We start from the raw sequence: 14,677 nt of genomic DNA on the forward strand, positions 1-14,677 counted from the left end.
GGGTTGGGTGGACTCAGATGGGCTAATGTGGGATACAGTCGTCATAGGTGAGGCTTAGAAGGCAAAGGTCAGATGATGAAGGACCTCGTGCACCACAACTTCAGATAGATGCCATCTTTCTGGGGCCTCTAGGGCATTCTTTATATACAGGTAGTTGATATTTCCTTAACTTGGAGAGATTGGTTAAGGCAAATGATAGAAAGAATATAAGAGCAAAGAAGGTAGCCAGGGTGTACCAAGGGAGGAGAAGTAGAAATCAGAAAGACTCCAGAAAGGATGCTATCCGTGAGGGTGAGTGGTGGCGAGAAGGCAGTTAAAGTTTGTTAGGCTGGTGGATGTTAGCAAGTGAACATTTGTTGTTATTGGTGGTGATGGTGTTATAGACATGTGGAATTCACCATCATGTTATTGAGAAGATTTTTGGTTACAAGTGACAGAAACCAAATACCTCCCAAGAAATATATTGGTTTATATAACTGAAAAATTATAGGAGTAAGTCTAGCTTTCAAATGTGGCTGGACCCATAGACTCAAATGATGTCAATAAGAACTCAGTCTCACTTACCAACACTAGCCCTGGTTTCTCTGAAAAGTACATTGTTAGAACTGGAAGATGAGAGTATCTTCTATGAGAGTTAAATTTATTAGCCCTGTCAGTCAGTATTCTTGAAGACCACTGTTAAGTTTTATAAAGAGAAATGTGAGGAAAAAAAGCATGAAATGATAAAATATTTAGCAGCACTACACACCTATTAGAATGGGCAAAATCTAAACACCGATAGTGCCAAATGCTGGTGAGGATGTGGAGCAAGGGGAATTCTCATTTATTGCTGACAATGCAAATGGTACAGCCACTTTGGAGGTTTCCAACAAAACTAAACATACTCTTACCATACAATCCAGCAGTTGTGCTCCTTGGTATTTACCCAAAGGAGGTGAAAACATATCCACACAAAAACTTGCATATGGATGTTTATAGCAGCTTTTTTCATAATTGCCCAAACTTGGTTGAAACCAACATGTCCCTTCAGTAGGTGAATGGATAAATATACTGGGCTACATCCAGACAATGGAATATTTTTCAATGCTAAAAAGAAATGAGCTGTCAAGCCATGAAAAGACATGGAGAGCCCTTATATGCATATTGATAAGTAAAAGAAGCCAATCTGAAAAGACTACATACTACATGATTCCAACTATATGACATTCTGGAAAAGGCAAAACAGACAGTCAAAAGATCAGTGGTTGTGACAGGAGTGAGGAGCAGAACATGAATAGGTGGAGGACAGAGTATTTTCAGGGCAGCAAACCTGCTTTATATGATATTATAAAAATGGATATGTCATACATTTTTCTAAACCCGCAAAATATACAAGACCAAGAGTGAACCCTAAGGTAAACTGTGGACTTTAGGTGATGATGATGTGTCAGTGGAGGTTCATCCATTGTAATAAATGTACTGCTCTGGTGGAGGATGTTGATAATGGGGGGAGGCTCTGCATGTGTGGGGGCAGGAGGTCTATGGGAAATCTCTGTACCTTCCTCTCAATTTTAGTGTGAATCTAAAACCGCCCTAAAAATAGTCCTTAAAAAATTTTAGCAGCAATTCTTAGCTTGCTAATCCAAGAACATGGTTTGTGTTTAAAATTTGAAGTAGCAGGAGGAAGTAGGAAAATCATTTTTGGTAATGAAGCCTCCCATAACCTACCCTCCAGCCCAGACTTAGCCTGGGTAGTTTATACATGGTGCATAAATTATCCCCTCTTACTGAGCGTGACAAAATTGAACACTTGTCATTGTGTCAGGCAATATGTTATACACTGTACATTAATCATCTCTTTAGGCCTTATAACAATCCTACGACTTAGGTATTATTATCTCTATTTTACACATGAGAAACAGGCTTAGAGTAGTTAGCAACTTGGCAGAGGTCACAGAGCTAAGAAATTTTGAGCCAAAATTCAGATCAAGGCAGTTGGAAATCAGAACCTTCATTCTGGACTGAATTATATGGTTTTGTATCTCCAGAATCCAGTCTCTTTCCAGATGCTCAGCCAGACCCTCGAGCTTTAAGCAAGATGAGCCGTGTGAGTTAATGTGCCTATATTTCATGTGGACAAGACACACTGATAACTCAGCAGGCTGTCCTTGGGGCTCAGAGAGGATCACTCTTAGACACACTTTACAGAGGCAACTTCAGCCATCCCCTGTGGGAAGCTTAGCGGTTAGAGCATCCATCCATGCGTGGCAGCTGGCCTACTTGGGTTCAGAATTCCACCACAGGACATGAACATTATAAGCTGTTTTTCCTTTTATTGATGCTGGCTATTATCTAAAGAGAGTAGGAAAATTGGAACACTGTTGCATAACTTTGAAGCATTTCCGGGAGCCACCTCTAAATAAACAAGTAAAACCTGAATCTTTTGGTCATGTAGCTTTTGAAGGGTCAGAATTATTTTGTTTTGAGAACATAAGTAAACCCAACTTAGCATCTTCCATGTGGACCAAAGAATTAGTCTGTGTATTTCTGTATTCAAAACAAAACAGAACAAATTATAAAAGCTCATCTCTTCTTGAAAGCAATAGGCTGAATGCCCTAAATGAGATTTCTCCAAATGTTAAGATGAAGAAATTTATGATCAACACTTTAAAGAGTAAAGTTTTTTTATTTTTATAAATGTTAATTTTATTATAGTTCTTTAATAAATTGACATAGGTAAATATTCTTTTCTCCAGCTACGTACTTATCTTGAATTCTTGAAATTTTAAATTGCCTTTCATGAGGAGGAAGAGAGTTCATTTATTTAGATGTGTGCTTTAAATCATTTCCTAAATAAAATGAATTATAAAAGAGTCTTAAGTTGGGAGATAAAAAGGAAATTAGCATAAGTTCCCAGTTCATAATGTGATTGTCTTTTCTGTTTTTTGAAGGTATTGTATGGTGGATTCTAGGGTTATATCACATACTATTAGCCAAATATATGCATGAAATACATTCTAAAGTCAATATATTTGACTGGCTGAGTCACCATGAAGATATTCATTCGTTCTTTCTTTCTGACTGTCTGACTGTCTGTCTGTCTGTCTATCTGTCTGTCTGTCTGTCTATCTATCTATCATCTATCTGTCTGTCATCAATCAACTACCATCTCTCTATCCTCTATATGTATATATCTATATTTTGGATAATTTAAATGACTAAAAGTAAGCTGTGTCTAAAGTTATTACTTATCAACTTTTTTTCTTCCAGCTGGAAATTCTTAATCAGAAAGCTCTATTTCAAAGCAGCAAGGCTGGTCATTAGCACTATTCAATGCTAACACTGTTGATATACATTTCAATTAATTTATAAAGAATTCATTGAGTTTTTATTGTGTACTGGGCTCAGTGCTCATGGTAAACATGTGTATGGCCCAGTCTCTTTCTTATAACGTAAAGCCTGGCTTTCGAGGAGAGAGGAGAGAGAGACTTTCAAGCAAATAACTACATTGTGGTAGAATAGCAAACGTTCAGCCAAAGCTATGTGCAAAAGATAGTGATGGCACAGAGAGAGTGTATTTGGCATCACGGTGATAAGGAAAGACTTTACAGAGAAAACAAACTAGAAACTGGGTTTCATACGGCTTACTAGCTGCAAATACGGAAGTTTGCAACAGCATGGTGAACTCAGGGCCCTGTAAATGGTTTTGTAGTTGAAGCTTGTTTTAAGATGTACCCAGGATTTGTTTTAATCAGATGCAGTAAGACGCACAAATATGGAAATGACTGTTGCAGAGGAAGAAGTTTTATTCTCATATCCCTAGAAGCAGGAAGCACAGCATTGCCACACAGGGCCACATGGAGAAGCACCAAGGTCAGTCAAGAGGCTGAAGGAGCAAGGGAAAAACGTAGGCACAAGATGCTTGTGGTTTCCCTGTGAAGGAATGGGTAAGGCAAGGTGAGCGGGCTTCGTATTGGCTAGTTTGAATAATTCCAGAAGGCTCCAGGACATAGGGACTGCCCCTAGTTGTCTCGTGCTCAGTCCTGGGGTGGTCAGGGCAGGGGGATAGTGGTTTGATGTGTGAGGGTTTGATAAAGGGGAGCGTGCACTCCAGATGGGGTGGTTTGCATATGAAACTCACATTCCCTGGAGAGTTACTTGCTGTCTCTAATCATCAGCTAGCCCTGGGAGGGACAGTCTCTCCTCGTCAGGGAGGCCTCATATGCCAGAATATCAAGAAAATAAAGCTATGAAGCCTAAGGAGTAAAGAGGAGGAGGGTGGGTGGTAGTATATGAAAATGAAAGTAGAGGTAGAATAACGGGTCAGTTTGTAGAAGACCTTCATGAGGGTTTGGACTTTTATGTTAAGTAGTAAAGAGCTCTTGACAGATTTGGAGCAATGCAGTAATACGTTAGACCTGCATTCCAGGGTAATCCTTCTTATCAGCAAAGAGGAAGAATGATTCGAGGGGTGTCAGGTCTAGAGACTGTTGCAAGCATTGGCGTGAAGGATGACAAGGGATGAGAGTAAGACAGCGATGGCTGGAATGGAGAGGAGGGGATATGTATGATCAGTATTTAGGTTGTAGCCTTGACTAAGTAGCTGTGGGTATGAGTGGTGAAAGTGATCTGGTGACACTCAGGTTTCAGGTGAGTTGTAGGGTGGTCGTGCCAGGGAATAGGTGAGGTAAAGGTGTGTGGTGGAGAAGCTGCAGAGTTCCGTTTGGTACTTGTTGCATATTTGGTCTTGTTGAAACACCCAGGGTAAGTTATTTAGCAGGCAGTTGAATTTACGGGGCTGGGAGAAGTGGTTTTGGTCACGAAGTTCTGATTGTAGCAGCATAGAGGTAAAGGAAGAGAAAGAAGGTGAGGCATAAATATAAATAATTAACTTTAGAGAGGGGCAAAGAAACAGTTTCCTTTGGAAAAGATAATAAGGCAGGGAACAGAATTTTGAGAGTATTGGGGGAAAAAATGATTATCAGCATGAGGTGGAAAATAAGATTGAGTGCTATGAGAAGAATAAGGTTGGATTAGGAGTGAAGAGGTTTGTAATGCCCACCGTGGAACCAGGGACATGTGGAAGGATAGGACTCCTTCCAACCAGTATGGTTCACTGAACCTGTAAGTCTTGGCTCCTTGAGCCCAGATGAGTTTGGAGACTTCACATATGTATTGGCTTTACAGTACGCTGCTATGTGCTTTAGCTCTGCTCAGCCTCTGGAGAGAGCGCAGATAGCAGATTCCGGATGGACTCAAGCTTACAATATTGAGAAATCATGGTTTGGAGAAATAGAAGCATCTGGAGAAATGTGAGCTCTACACTGATGTGTAGAAAAAGTGGTCAAGTAGGAGATGCAGTGGGGAGAAGGAAAGCACTGAGATCTTTGTGTAGCCATGATGAAGTCCAAGGACACAAAGATGTTGAAAAAACATTCTAATGAAGGCTGTTTGAGCCAAGGTTATTAAGAAATTATGAGCTCTGATCCTTTTGCTTATCCACTTGATTCAGGGCCTCCTGGATAGTGGCAAAGTTTTCAGTGAATGATCGGGGGAGCTAAAACCTTAGATAAGCCACTTTTATGTTTTATCTATGTCCAAGTGTTTAAATATAAAATGAAAGTATGATAACCAATAAATATATCATCTCCAGTTAGAATTATGCCTTACCTTACCTTAAGGTTCATTACTTAAAAAAAAAAAAAAAGCTAGCTTGTGGAAACATCATTAGATTTTTCTAGCCAATAGGATTCTTTGACCATTTGGTAATCTAGGCTGTTCATCCCCAAAGGATAGTTCAGATATAAATTCTGCTTATGACCTTGTGAAGCAAAAATAATAATTACTTTTTCAGTTAATTCAGACTGAGAGGTGTTTATTTCCTATGAGGAGCAGGCAGCCTCCAGGGTCATATAGCCAGAGAAAAGTGATGTTTGTTCTACTGACGGGGCCTTTGTAATGAAGGAAGAACAGTCCAACGCTGCTGCAGAAACCTTCAGCTGTTTAGTAGTGACTCTACTAAATGCCTTCCTGTGTCTCTTCTCCCTCCAAATAATGGACCAGCTATGAGGACAGCATTACTCTCAGTTGTATGTTTGGATTTCTGATTCCTTACTCTGATTTCTAAATCTTATTCCCAAGTCCTTCAAACTTGAAGAGTGAGAGGAAAGAATAGGGGTGCCATGCATAGTGTGTTGTGATGCGTCTCTGGTCCTTTTTCGCTTAGACATGGGCTAGTGGGTTTATTAATCTCAGGGTAAATTCTTAGTATATCATGGTGCTGACGAATTTCTTGACCTTAGAGGATATCTATGGAGCCTTTGATGTTGGCCTTTCAGTGTGATTTTGTGACTCAGCAGTATCATAGACCATTTTTAGAGGTGCATTTATTTGATTATTATCCTTTATGACATAAAGAGAATTTGATTCCCTGTTGTACACTCTATTGTGTGTGTGTTTTTTAAAAATCTGTTGTTTATTAGGGCCATTTTAACCTTGGGAAATACTAATAAAATTAAGACTAATAAAATTTAGTATTTGCTAATACTAATTCGGCTTCAAAAAGAATTATTTTGGAAATGGGCTATTGAGATTTTCCCTTCCATAATTGATTTTTTTGTCATTTTGGTAGATTCTTCTGTTGATACTGTTATTTATATGAAACAGAGTAGGAATTGTTTCTGTGGATGCTAGGCTTAATCCCAAGTACATGTTACCCTGTACTTCTCAAACACAGCTGCAAGTATTCGTGTGCCTGGTACCAATATTTAAAAATAGACTGTACAGGCAAAATAGTCTGTGTGTTTACTGCCAAGCATGATGTTATTTTAGAGAGATCTTATAAGTACATGGCTGTACCAGGTCAACTCACACAACTCTCATGATGCCTCATCTGTACTCCTGACAGCTCCTCTTTTTTAAATTCTGATGTGTAGTTAGGTCCATCCATCAGTCGAAACTTGGGGCTGCTGTGACCAGGTCTGTGGATGTGATTCCCATTTGGGGCATTTACTATAGCACAGAGGCAGTTAGATTATACCCAGGTCCTTGCCCGCTGGCTAGTTCCATGGGGAGACAGTCATTCACAGGATTGGGTGAATGGGCATGTGTGGATGCCCCATTCCTAGTCCTGTTGCCCCCTAGGGATGTGTGTCCTCTGGGAATTTTCATAGCATCATCTGATCTTGTATACAAAGCAGAAGCATTCGGATAGAAAGGAAACGGATTCCTTTAATGTGAATGGTAGCATTGTCAACTCTGGCTGAGGGCTTTAGTTCTTTGAAACATTTCTTTGTAACTGATCAGAGTTTTAAGAACCAACATGACGCTCTTAGTCCCATCCTAACTAACTCTCACTATCCTTGTGTTCTCCAGGAATATTAACGGGAGATTAAGGATGTTCAAGGACAGAAACAGATGCCTTTAGTAGCTGTTCCAGGATAGAGGGGGTGGGAATGGCAGGGTCCTGATCTCCTTCCTGCAGCAAATTCCAGTGAGTGCTGTAATGTGCCACCTACACAGGAGACTGGTATCATCTGGTCTGAGGCTGCTGAGGCTTTTAGTGAGAAAGTGGGTGGCATAACTCAGAAGAGAAAACAGATTCTTACATGAATAGACTTTAAAAATACAGTTCAGATTTACTCTTCAGAAATTGATCACAGTCAGTCATAAATCATGTTGGAGATTCAGGAAATGATTACCGTTTGTCTTGGCCTAAACTCCTTTGCAGGAGACGCCACATTTCACTGTTTCATAATGCGTAGCACATGTTTACAGTATTCTATAATTTATTCTCTATTACAGACGAGTTAAGATATACTGTCCCCCTTCCCATTCTGCCCACTGGTGCCCAGCAGAGTAAAGAAGACAAGGGAGTTGGTTGCTGGAGACAAATGGTCCATGTGTAGACCTCACTTAATGAATTCTCACTGATTCAATGATGTAATGTAAAAAGTTAAGCAGAAACACAGACAGTCAAGCATTTTTACTAATGGAACCAACACAAACAGGCCTGTGATAAATGACTGATTTTATATTAATAATACCAACCAACCTATGCACCACAGTTGATGGTTTATAAAGCATTTTCACAGCTGTTCTTGCATCAAATACAATGAAAGAAGACAAAATTGCATGATCTGAAATGGATTCTTATCCTCTTCCTGCAAATAATGCTTGTCCTGATGAGATCTGCCTGTCCCTTGAACAAGATCAGCTCTTTCCTCACCTTTTGCCTGCTGGGTCCCCGTACCTCTGACGTAAGAGCAGCTAGGAGTGTCCACCCACAGTTTGCACATCTGCCCCCACCCAAGGGGCACAGATCTTCTTTATTGCAGACGTCCAGTGAAGTCTCCCTCCGAGGAGCCTCCCAGGGACGCCGCCCTGTTGATGATCTCTGTAGTGATCCTTTTCTGACAGCTGCAGAAGTTTTCTGACTTGCTGTGGCAAGTAGCAGGAGGTATATATTCTTTCAAGGACTGGGAAACATTTAATGATGGTAAAATTACTGGCAGGGTTTGAATAAAGACTGCTTTCAAACTGTTGACATTCCTTTTCCCTTGATTGTTGTTGATAGTGAGTCATTTCAGCTGGTAGAAGGTGAGAAAGTTAAAATCTTTCTGTTTATGTTTTCCAGATGCTCAGCAGGTCTTGGGATTGGTGAGTCACTCCTTAGAGACCAAGGGTAGTTCTGTAGGGGGTGGGAGGGGGCGCAGCAAGAAGAACAAAACCCCTCCATCAATCTCTTTGTGTCCTGGGGACTTTCATTTTTAACCAAGCCAACTTAGGTTTCCTGCAGCTATAAAAGGGAGCGTATTTTAAATTTTTAATCACAACCTCTACCCACAGAAATGATCTGTTATGTCATTCCCAGTAGACACTTCCTTATTTTGTTTTTCATTTTTTAAAAACTTTGCGTGGAGAAGCTTATGTTAATACTGTACCCACACCCACTACTGTTTACACATTTCTTTTCTCAAGTCACAAGTTGGTAGATAGTTCCGGAATTATCAGATAGGCGAACTACATCGTTCCTGAAATATTGAAACATTTCAAGGAAGCTACTTTGCATTCTCTTGAGATTTGTTTGTTTGTTTGTATAACTGCTTGTATGTTCATTTTAGGCATGATGTTTGTTTAATGCTGGGGTGTTTTTTCTTGTTATGAGTCAAAAGTCCTGGATGATTAAAGACAAATAAAAAAATGCTTCTGTGCAGTCATGATAATGTGAATAACATGCAAGTGGGGGAAAAATTTGTTTGAGGGTTTTTAGAACAGGAATTTGGTTGAACACACTTGAAGGGAGGCGTTCTTGCAGAGTCTTTGCCAGTGTGCTTGGTACAGGAATATTCAGTCCCCAGAAGCGCTAATTGCTTCTCTGGACAATATCAGACCACTCAACAAAAGCCTTATTTTTCAAACACTTATTTTAAAATTAATGGTCAAGGAAAATTCTGTTCCCTTTTTAATCATTAGGAACATATTTTCTTACAGATGTCCTAAGTCATCTCTTTACCAGGAACTATTAAATTTCTGGTTCACTGTATGTCACAAACTTTGATAAGTTTTTTGATAGGGTGATTTAACTTGTTGGAAAATTCTACCAATTTACTCAGTATCTAGAAGCTTTAGAAAACTTAGCATAAAGTCTATGATTTAGAACTTCAGTAAATGAATGGCTTGTGCACTTTTGTTATTTTAGGGCTACAGATAGAACATTTACATGTTTATATCTAAATTTACCCTGAACGCTGAAAATCACATCCATTAATAAGAGGAGAGCTTATAAAGGTAATGGCATAACCACGTCTCCTTTCTCCAAACGTGGTGCTTCAGAACCAGTCATTTGATTTCACGTATTAGAGTGCGGTATTGAAATAGGATTCTGTTATATTTTGTTCTAAGTCTATGCTTTTTGCTCTGTAATCCTTTAAAAACACTCTCAAAAGAACTTATTTATATTTTCTCTATCTGTGGAGCGTCATATTCGTGAATGTTTCTGTAACTGTTGGATGATGATGAGTTCATTTCCATCCACTGTCATGTTGATTCTACTTCATGTGTAGCATTTCATGAATGCACCCGCTTGGCCTGGTGCATATATTGAGAGGGCTCTAGAATAATGGACCTTAGAAGCACAGGGCTTTTTCTGTAAGGTGTGTAATGCAATAGAAGAGAGTATTTGTAAACGTGTGGACACACACAGAAAAACAATCACTTCTCCTGGGAGCTTGAAATAACATGGGTATGTTGGCACTGGCATCTGACTCCAAACTTCCTGTTTTTCTAATGAGGTAACATAAAGGGTATAAAAATAGACAAAATTTACCAACTAAATGTCTCATTTTATTAAAATGATAGCTATCACTTAATTACATGTTCATGATTGTCTATGCACCCAGCTAAGTGCCTGACATGCATTATTAATCCTTCAAAACAATAAAGCCCTGGATTAGGTACTGTGTCATCTTCATGGAACTGGTGAAGAGCAAGGTGATCAGCCCAAGTTTACATAACTTGGAAGTGACAGAGTCCATTCAAATCTATTTTAACTGATCTCTGAGCCTATTCTCCCAACCGTTTTGCTACCTATATCCTGAAAAATAAAGATATATCTTCTAGTTGCAATGTCCAATGACCAGATTGAGGGATAAATGAGAACTGAATCACTCCCTGAAATTCTGTGATGCACTCTGTAACTTGAAAAGAGCCAGCCAGCTCTTGCCTTCCTGGATTTGGAGAGGCAAGGGCCCACTGTGGGATAGGTAGAGAGTTGTGGCTTGAAATCCCTTTTATGATTGTGAAGAAGAATCACCAGAGAGCTGTCTGGGCATCAGGGCCACTCCCTGATACTCTGCCAGGACAGAAGACGACACAGATATGCCCTCTTACTTAGTAGGCAGACACAGCCAAAGAGACTCCTTGTCCTTAACACACAAGGTGGCAGCGGTGCGGGGTGGCGGGCTTGACAGGAGTCCATTTCCTTGACAGGAGTCCATTTCCTTCACAGGAGCTGTGGCTCTGACTACCTTTTGCTCCTCTCAGCAAAAGCAGCACTGTGATGTATATCTGCATCAGTCTGCCCTCTGGCTCCCTGTATGAGAAAAGCATTTTAAGGGCAACCAGCTGATGAGTAAAGCTACTCAGGGAGACTACCTGCCCTGGTTATGGATTAACACCAGATCTGGCTTGACTACCGCTGGTCCAAAGATGGAGTAAACAGAAAAAAAGAAAAAGGAAAAAAAAGGCCCTTGAAAGATTTTACAGTATAGAACAAGGAAGGTAACATAACATTTAAAGTGCAAAGAGAGAAACTACATCTGACAAAATTATGAGAAATAAGTAAATTTTAGAAAGTAATTTATAGATAGCATCTGCCTTGTGTCTGAAAATTCAAGAAAACAGGCTTTGGAGTGAGACTGAATGGTGGGTAAGCCAGACTGTGATGAGGAAGAGACTGTCTGCAAAGCTGAGGAACAGAGCAGAGAATGGGGCACAGATCCTGGAGGCAGAGTGCTGGAGTCCGTCCTAGGTCCACCACTTCTAGCCGTACAACCTTGGTCAAGCCGCTTGCCCTCTCAGTGCTTCAGTTTTCTCATCTATAATATGAGGCTACTAGTACTTACCTAGTATGGTTTGTATGAGAATTTAAAATGCACCAGGAGAATTGAAGCATATAATAGTGAAAAATGAACCCTGTAACAAAATTGAATCCATGGCAAATTAAAGATCTTCAGAACCAAGAGGAAGAGATTAAAGTGAGAAAGTAGAAAACAAGATATATGTATGTGGACAACAAAGAATGGAGATAGTTTTGGAAGAGACTAGAAGAAAATGGAATGGATGCTGCAACCAAAATGTAGCAGAATCTTTAGATCAAAAAGGGCTACATGCTAGGACAATACCAGCCAACACTAGGAATAATCTTAAATGTTATATGCTAATTTAAGGTTAGAAAAAGAATTGATTAATTCAGGCAGAAAGGGAAATCTCTGCCTGACCTCAGGCTTGCTCCTGCGTACTGAATGCCGAAAGCGTTAAAGGATACCACCTAAGAAGGTTTACACCCAGACAAGGTGGTCCTGAAAGAAGGAAATAAACATCATCCTCAGATTGACAAAGATATAAAATATTCCCATCCAAAAGCTGCTTGAAAAATAAATGACCTAAAGATTTACCTAGTTAGAAGTAAAGGTAAAATAATGGTATAAAAGTGCAAAGAGAAGCAAAACATTTGTTGTTAGTTCTTATCCTTGGCTGGGGCATCAAAGAATCTTGATAGACTTATGGATGGAACATTGGGCCAAAGCTGAGCGTTTGCAGTTGCACAGATGCCTTGGATGAGCAGCCAGGATTGAGAACTGCTGTATTGATTTTAATCAACATAAAATATGCACTGTATACAGATAATTAAGAAAGTGGGATGTTGCCAAAGATATGTGAAAAGAGTTCTTTTATTTTTAAATGTATGCTAATTTATTTGAAAATATAAAACTTTTATAAGATAATAATGAAAAGATCATCTTGCAGTGGTAAAACAATTTTATGAAATGTCTTCTTTCCTCAAAAATGTGTGTAGAATTTATACATAATTCCCATCAAAATTATAATTACTTTTTAAGAAATCGATGAAATAAATCTAATGTCATCTAGAACAATGAGGTGGTAGCAAAGAAATTTGTAGAAACTGATACTGTGAGTCCTGCCCCATCCAGTTGCTGCTTCCTTCATCTTAAGAAAAGAGCGTCAGAGAGAGAGTTTAATGACTTAATAGGTTTCTCCTGAAGGTCTTGGCGGGCTCAGTGGAGGCGGGGATGAAAGCAGGCATCCTGTGGAAATGACAGCATGGTGGTGGCAGTGGTCATCCTGTACTCTCAGATTTTGTATAGATGGATATTCGTGAGTGTTTCCTATAGACTGCATCGGTCCATAGGCATCAAAGAGTGGGGATGAGATCGATTCAGGTCCTATTTAATAGAGAGGTCTGGAGAACATGGGACCTTAGCTCACAAACACTGGATTCTAGATGCTACATAAGGAGCATATGCAAGGCTAGCTTCGTGGATGTACAACCTACACATTTGCAAAGTACCATGTGCTAAGAAGGGCCCCATGCTTGGTTAAATGGTATGCTGTCACCATCTTGAAATTCTTAATAAATTTTTTTAACCAAGAGCCTTTTTTTTTTCTACCAGACTCCAAGAATTATGTAGTCCGTTCTAAAATGTATGACCTACATTGAGGAAATTTTAGATAAAGGGCCCTTAGCAGTGGGAGAGAGGTGGCCCTCTAAAGTCACCAAGTACTTTATGGGAAAAGATTAGGCTTTGAATACTTGCCACATTCAGTTGGTAAGGCCAGTCTACCAAATGAATCAGTCAGGTAAAATGTTTCTGCTCCCCTTACCTCCATCATCATCTACTTCCAGTCTCTTCCATCCCAGGAAGGACTGAAACAGCTTAAGGAGAGAAGATTTGGATAAAAAGAGAGATGTTTTCATAAATACTCTGAGCTTCCCAGGTGGCACATGTTAACCTACAGTAGGTCCTAGCTGGGGAAGGGGAGCTGTCATACCACTGAGGCTGGGTATTCTGATGGCCAAACGGAGACTGTTTTATGTCTTAAAGTGGCTATAGGGCTCTTAATAGATAAAAGTAATTAGAAAAACCATGGAGGCTTTCCCAAGGTTTTATCCAGGCATGGGGGCATGAACTATTACCTTGAATAAAAATTAAGAGAAAAGTGAAAAATAAAATGAAATTGCTTTCAAAATTGCATCTCTGAAGTGATATTTACTCAGTATATTGATTACATAATTGAATTTGAAGACTCTAGAAATATCAAATGTTTTTTGACTCACAAACCATGTTGACTTTTAAGTTTCAAATTATGCTCTGAAAGCTAGCTTAAATTTAATGGTGAAATTGAACTTTCTGTAAATTGCATTTCTTAATCTAATTTGGTAATAGGAAAAAAAAAATGTTAGCGTTTCCCATTTGTCATTTGCACTTGTGTTTATCTAGTTGTTGGCTTGCTAACAGTGGTCTAAAAATGGAAAAGTTTAGTTGTTTAGTGCAGTTGCTTTTAAAGTGAGAAAATGTATGTAATATATCTTTAGAAAACACACTTAACCTTTTGGACAATTAAGTTTGATTTATTATAAAGCAATTCTATGGCAATGACATAGAGTAATTTTTTTTCTAGTGCCTCTTCCAGATGAGCTGAGTTAGGAAAATGTTGCTAGTTTTCAATATATTTCTACTGCTCCTTCCTATTTTATGCAAAGACTGTTTTAGGCTAATTATAGAAAATTGCGTTTAGTGCCATGTGGATGTGCAATTAACTTTGATGGTGAAGGACTGACATTTAGAGTAAAATGAGGTTACCTTTTTTTCCTGGGATTCTGCAAACTATATTTTAATGTCCTTCAATGATAAGATATTTGTATCTTCTTAAATTTTCGGGAGGTTTTTTGTAGTTGGTCAAACTTCACAATATGTGAATGTTGTAAATTTTTGACTAAAAAAATTCATGAATTGTTTTCTTTATAAAATCTTTCTGGCTATATAAAACTTGCAGGAGATTTATATTTTATGACTAACTTGGTAAGTATTATGTGAAATATAAATTCTGTCAACACGATTTTATTTTTGAACTTTTGCTAAAATTTACTTTAATTGTTGATCTTTCTGATTTTACT

General features: G+C 39.0%; 1 protein-coding gene across 4 annotated transcripts in view; it reads left to right on the forward strand.

Moving 5' to 3' along the window:
• The window catches only part of CTTNBP2 (cortactin binding protein 2), a 129,573-nt gene that overhangs the window by 35,440 nt on the left and 79,456 nt on the right, over positions 1 to 14,677 (forward strand). The window lies entirely within an intron of this gene.

Source organism: Pteropus medius, unplaced genomic scaffold (genome assembly GCF_902729225.1).
Source record: "Pteropus medius unplaced genomic scaffold, Ma_sr-lr_union100, whole genome shotgun sequence".
Lineage (NCBI taxonomy): Eukaryota > Metazoa > Chordata > Mammalia > Chiroptera > Pteropodidae > Pteropus > Pteropus medius.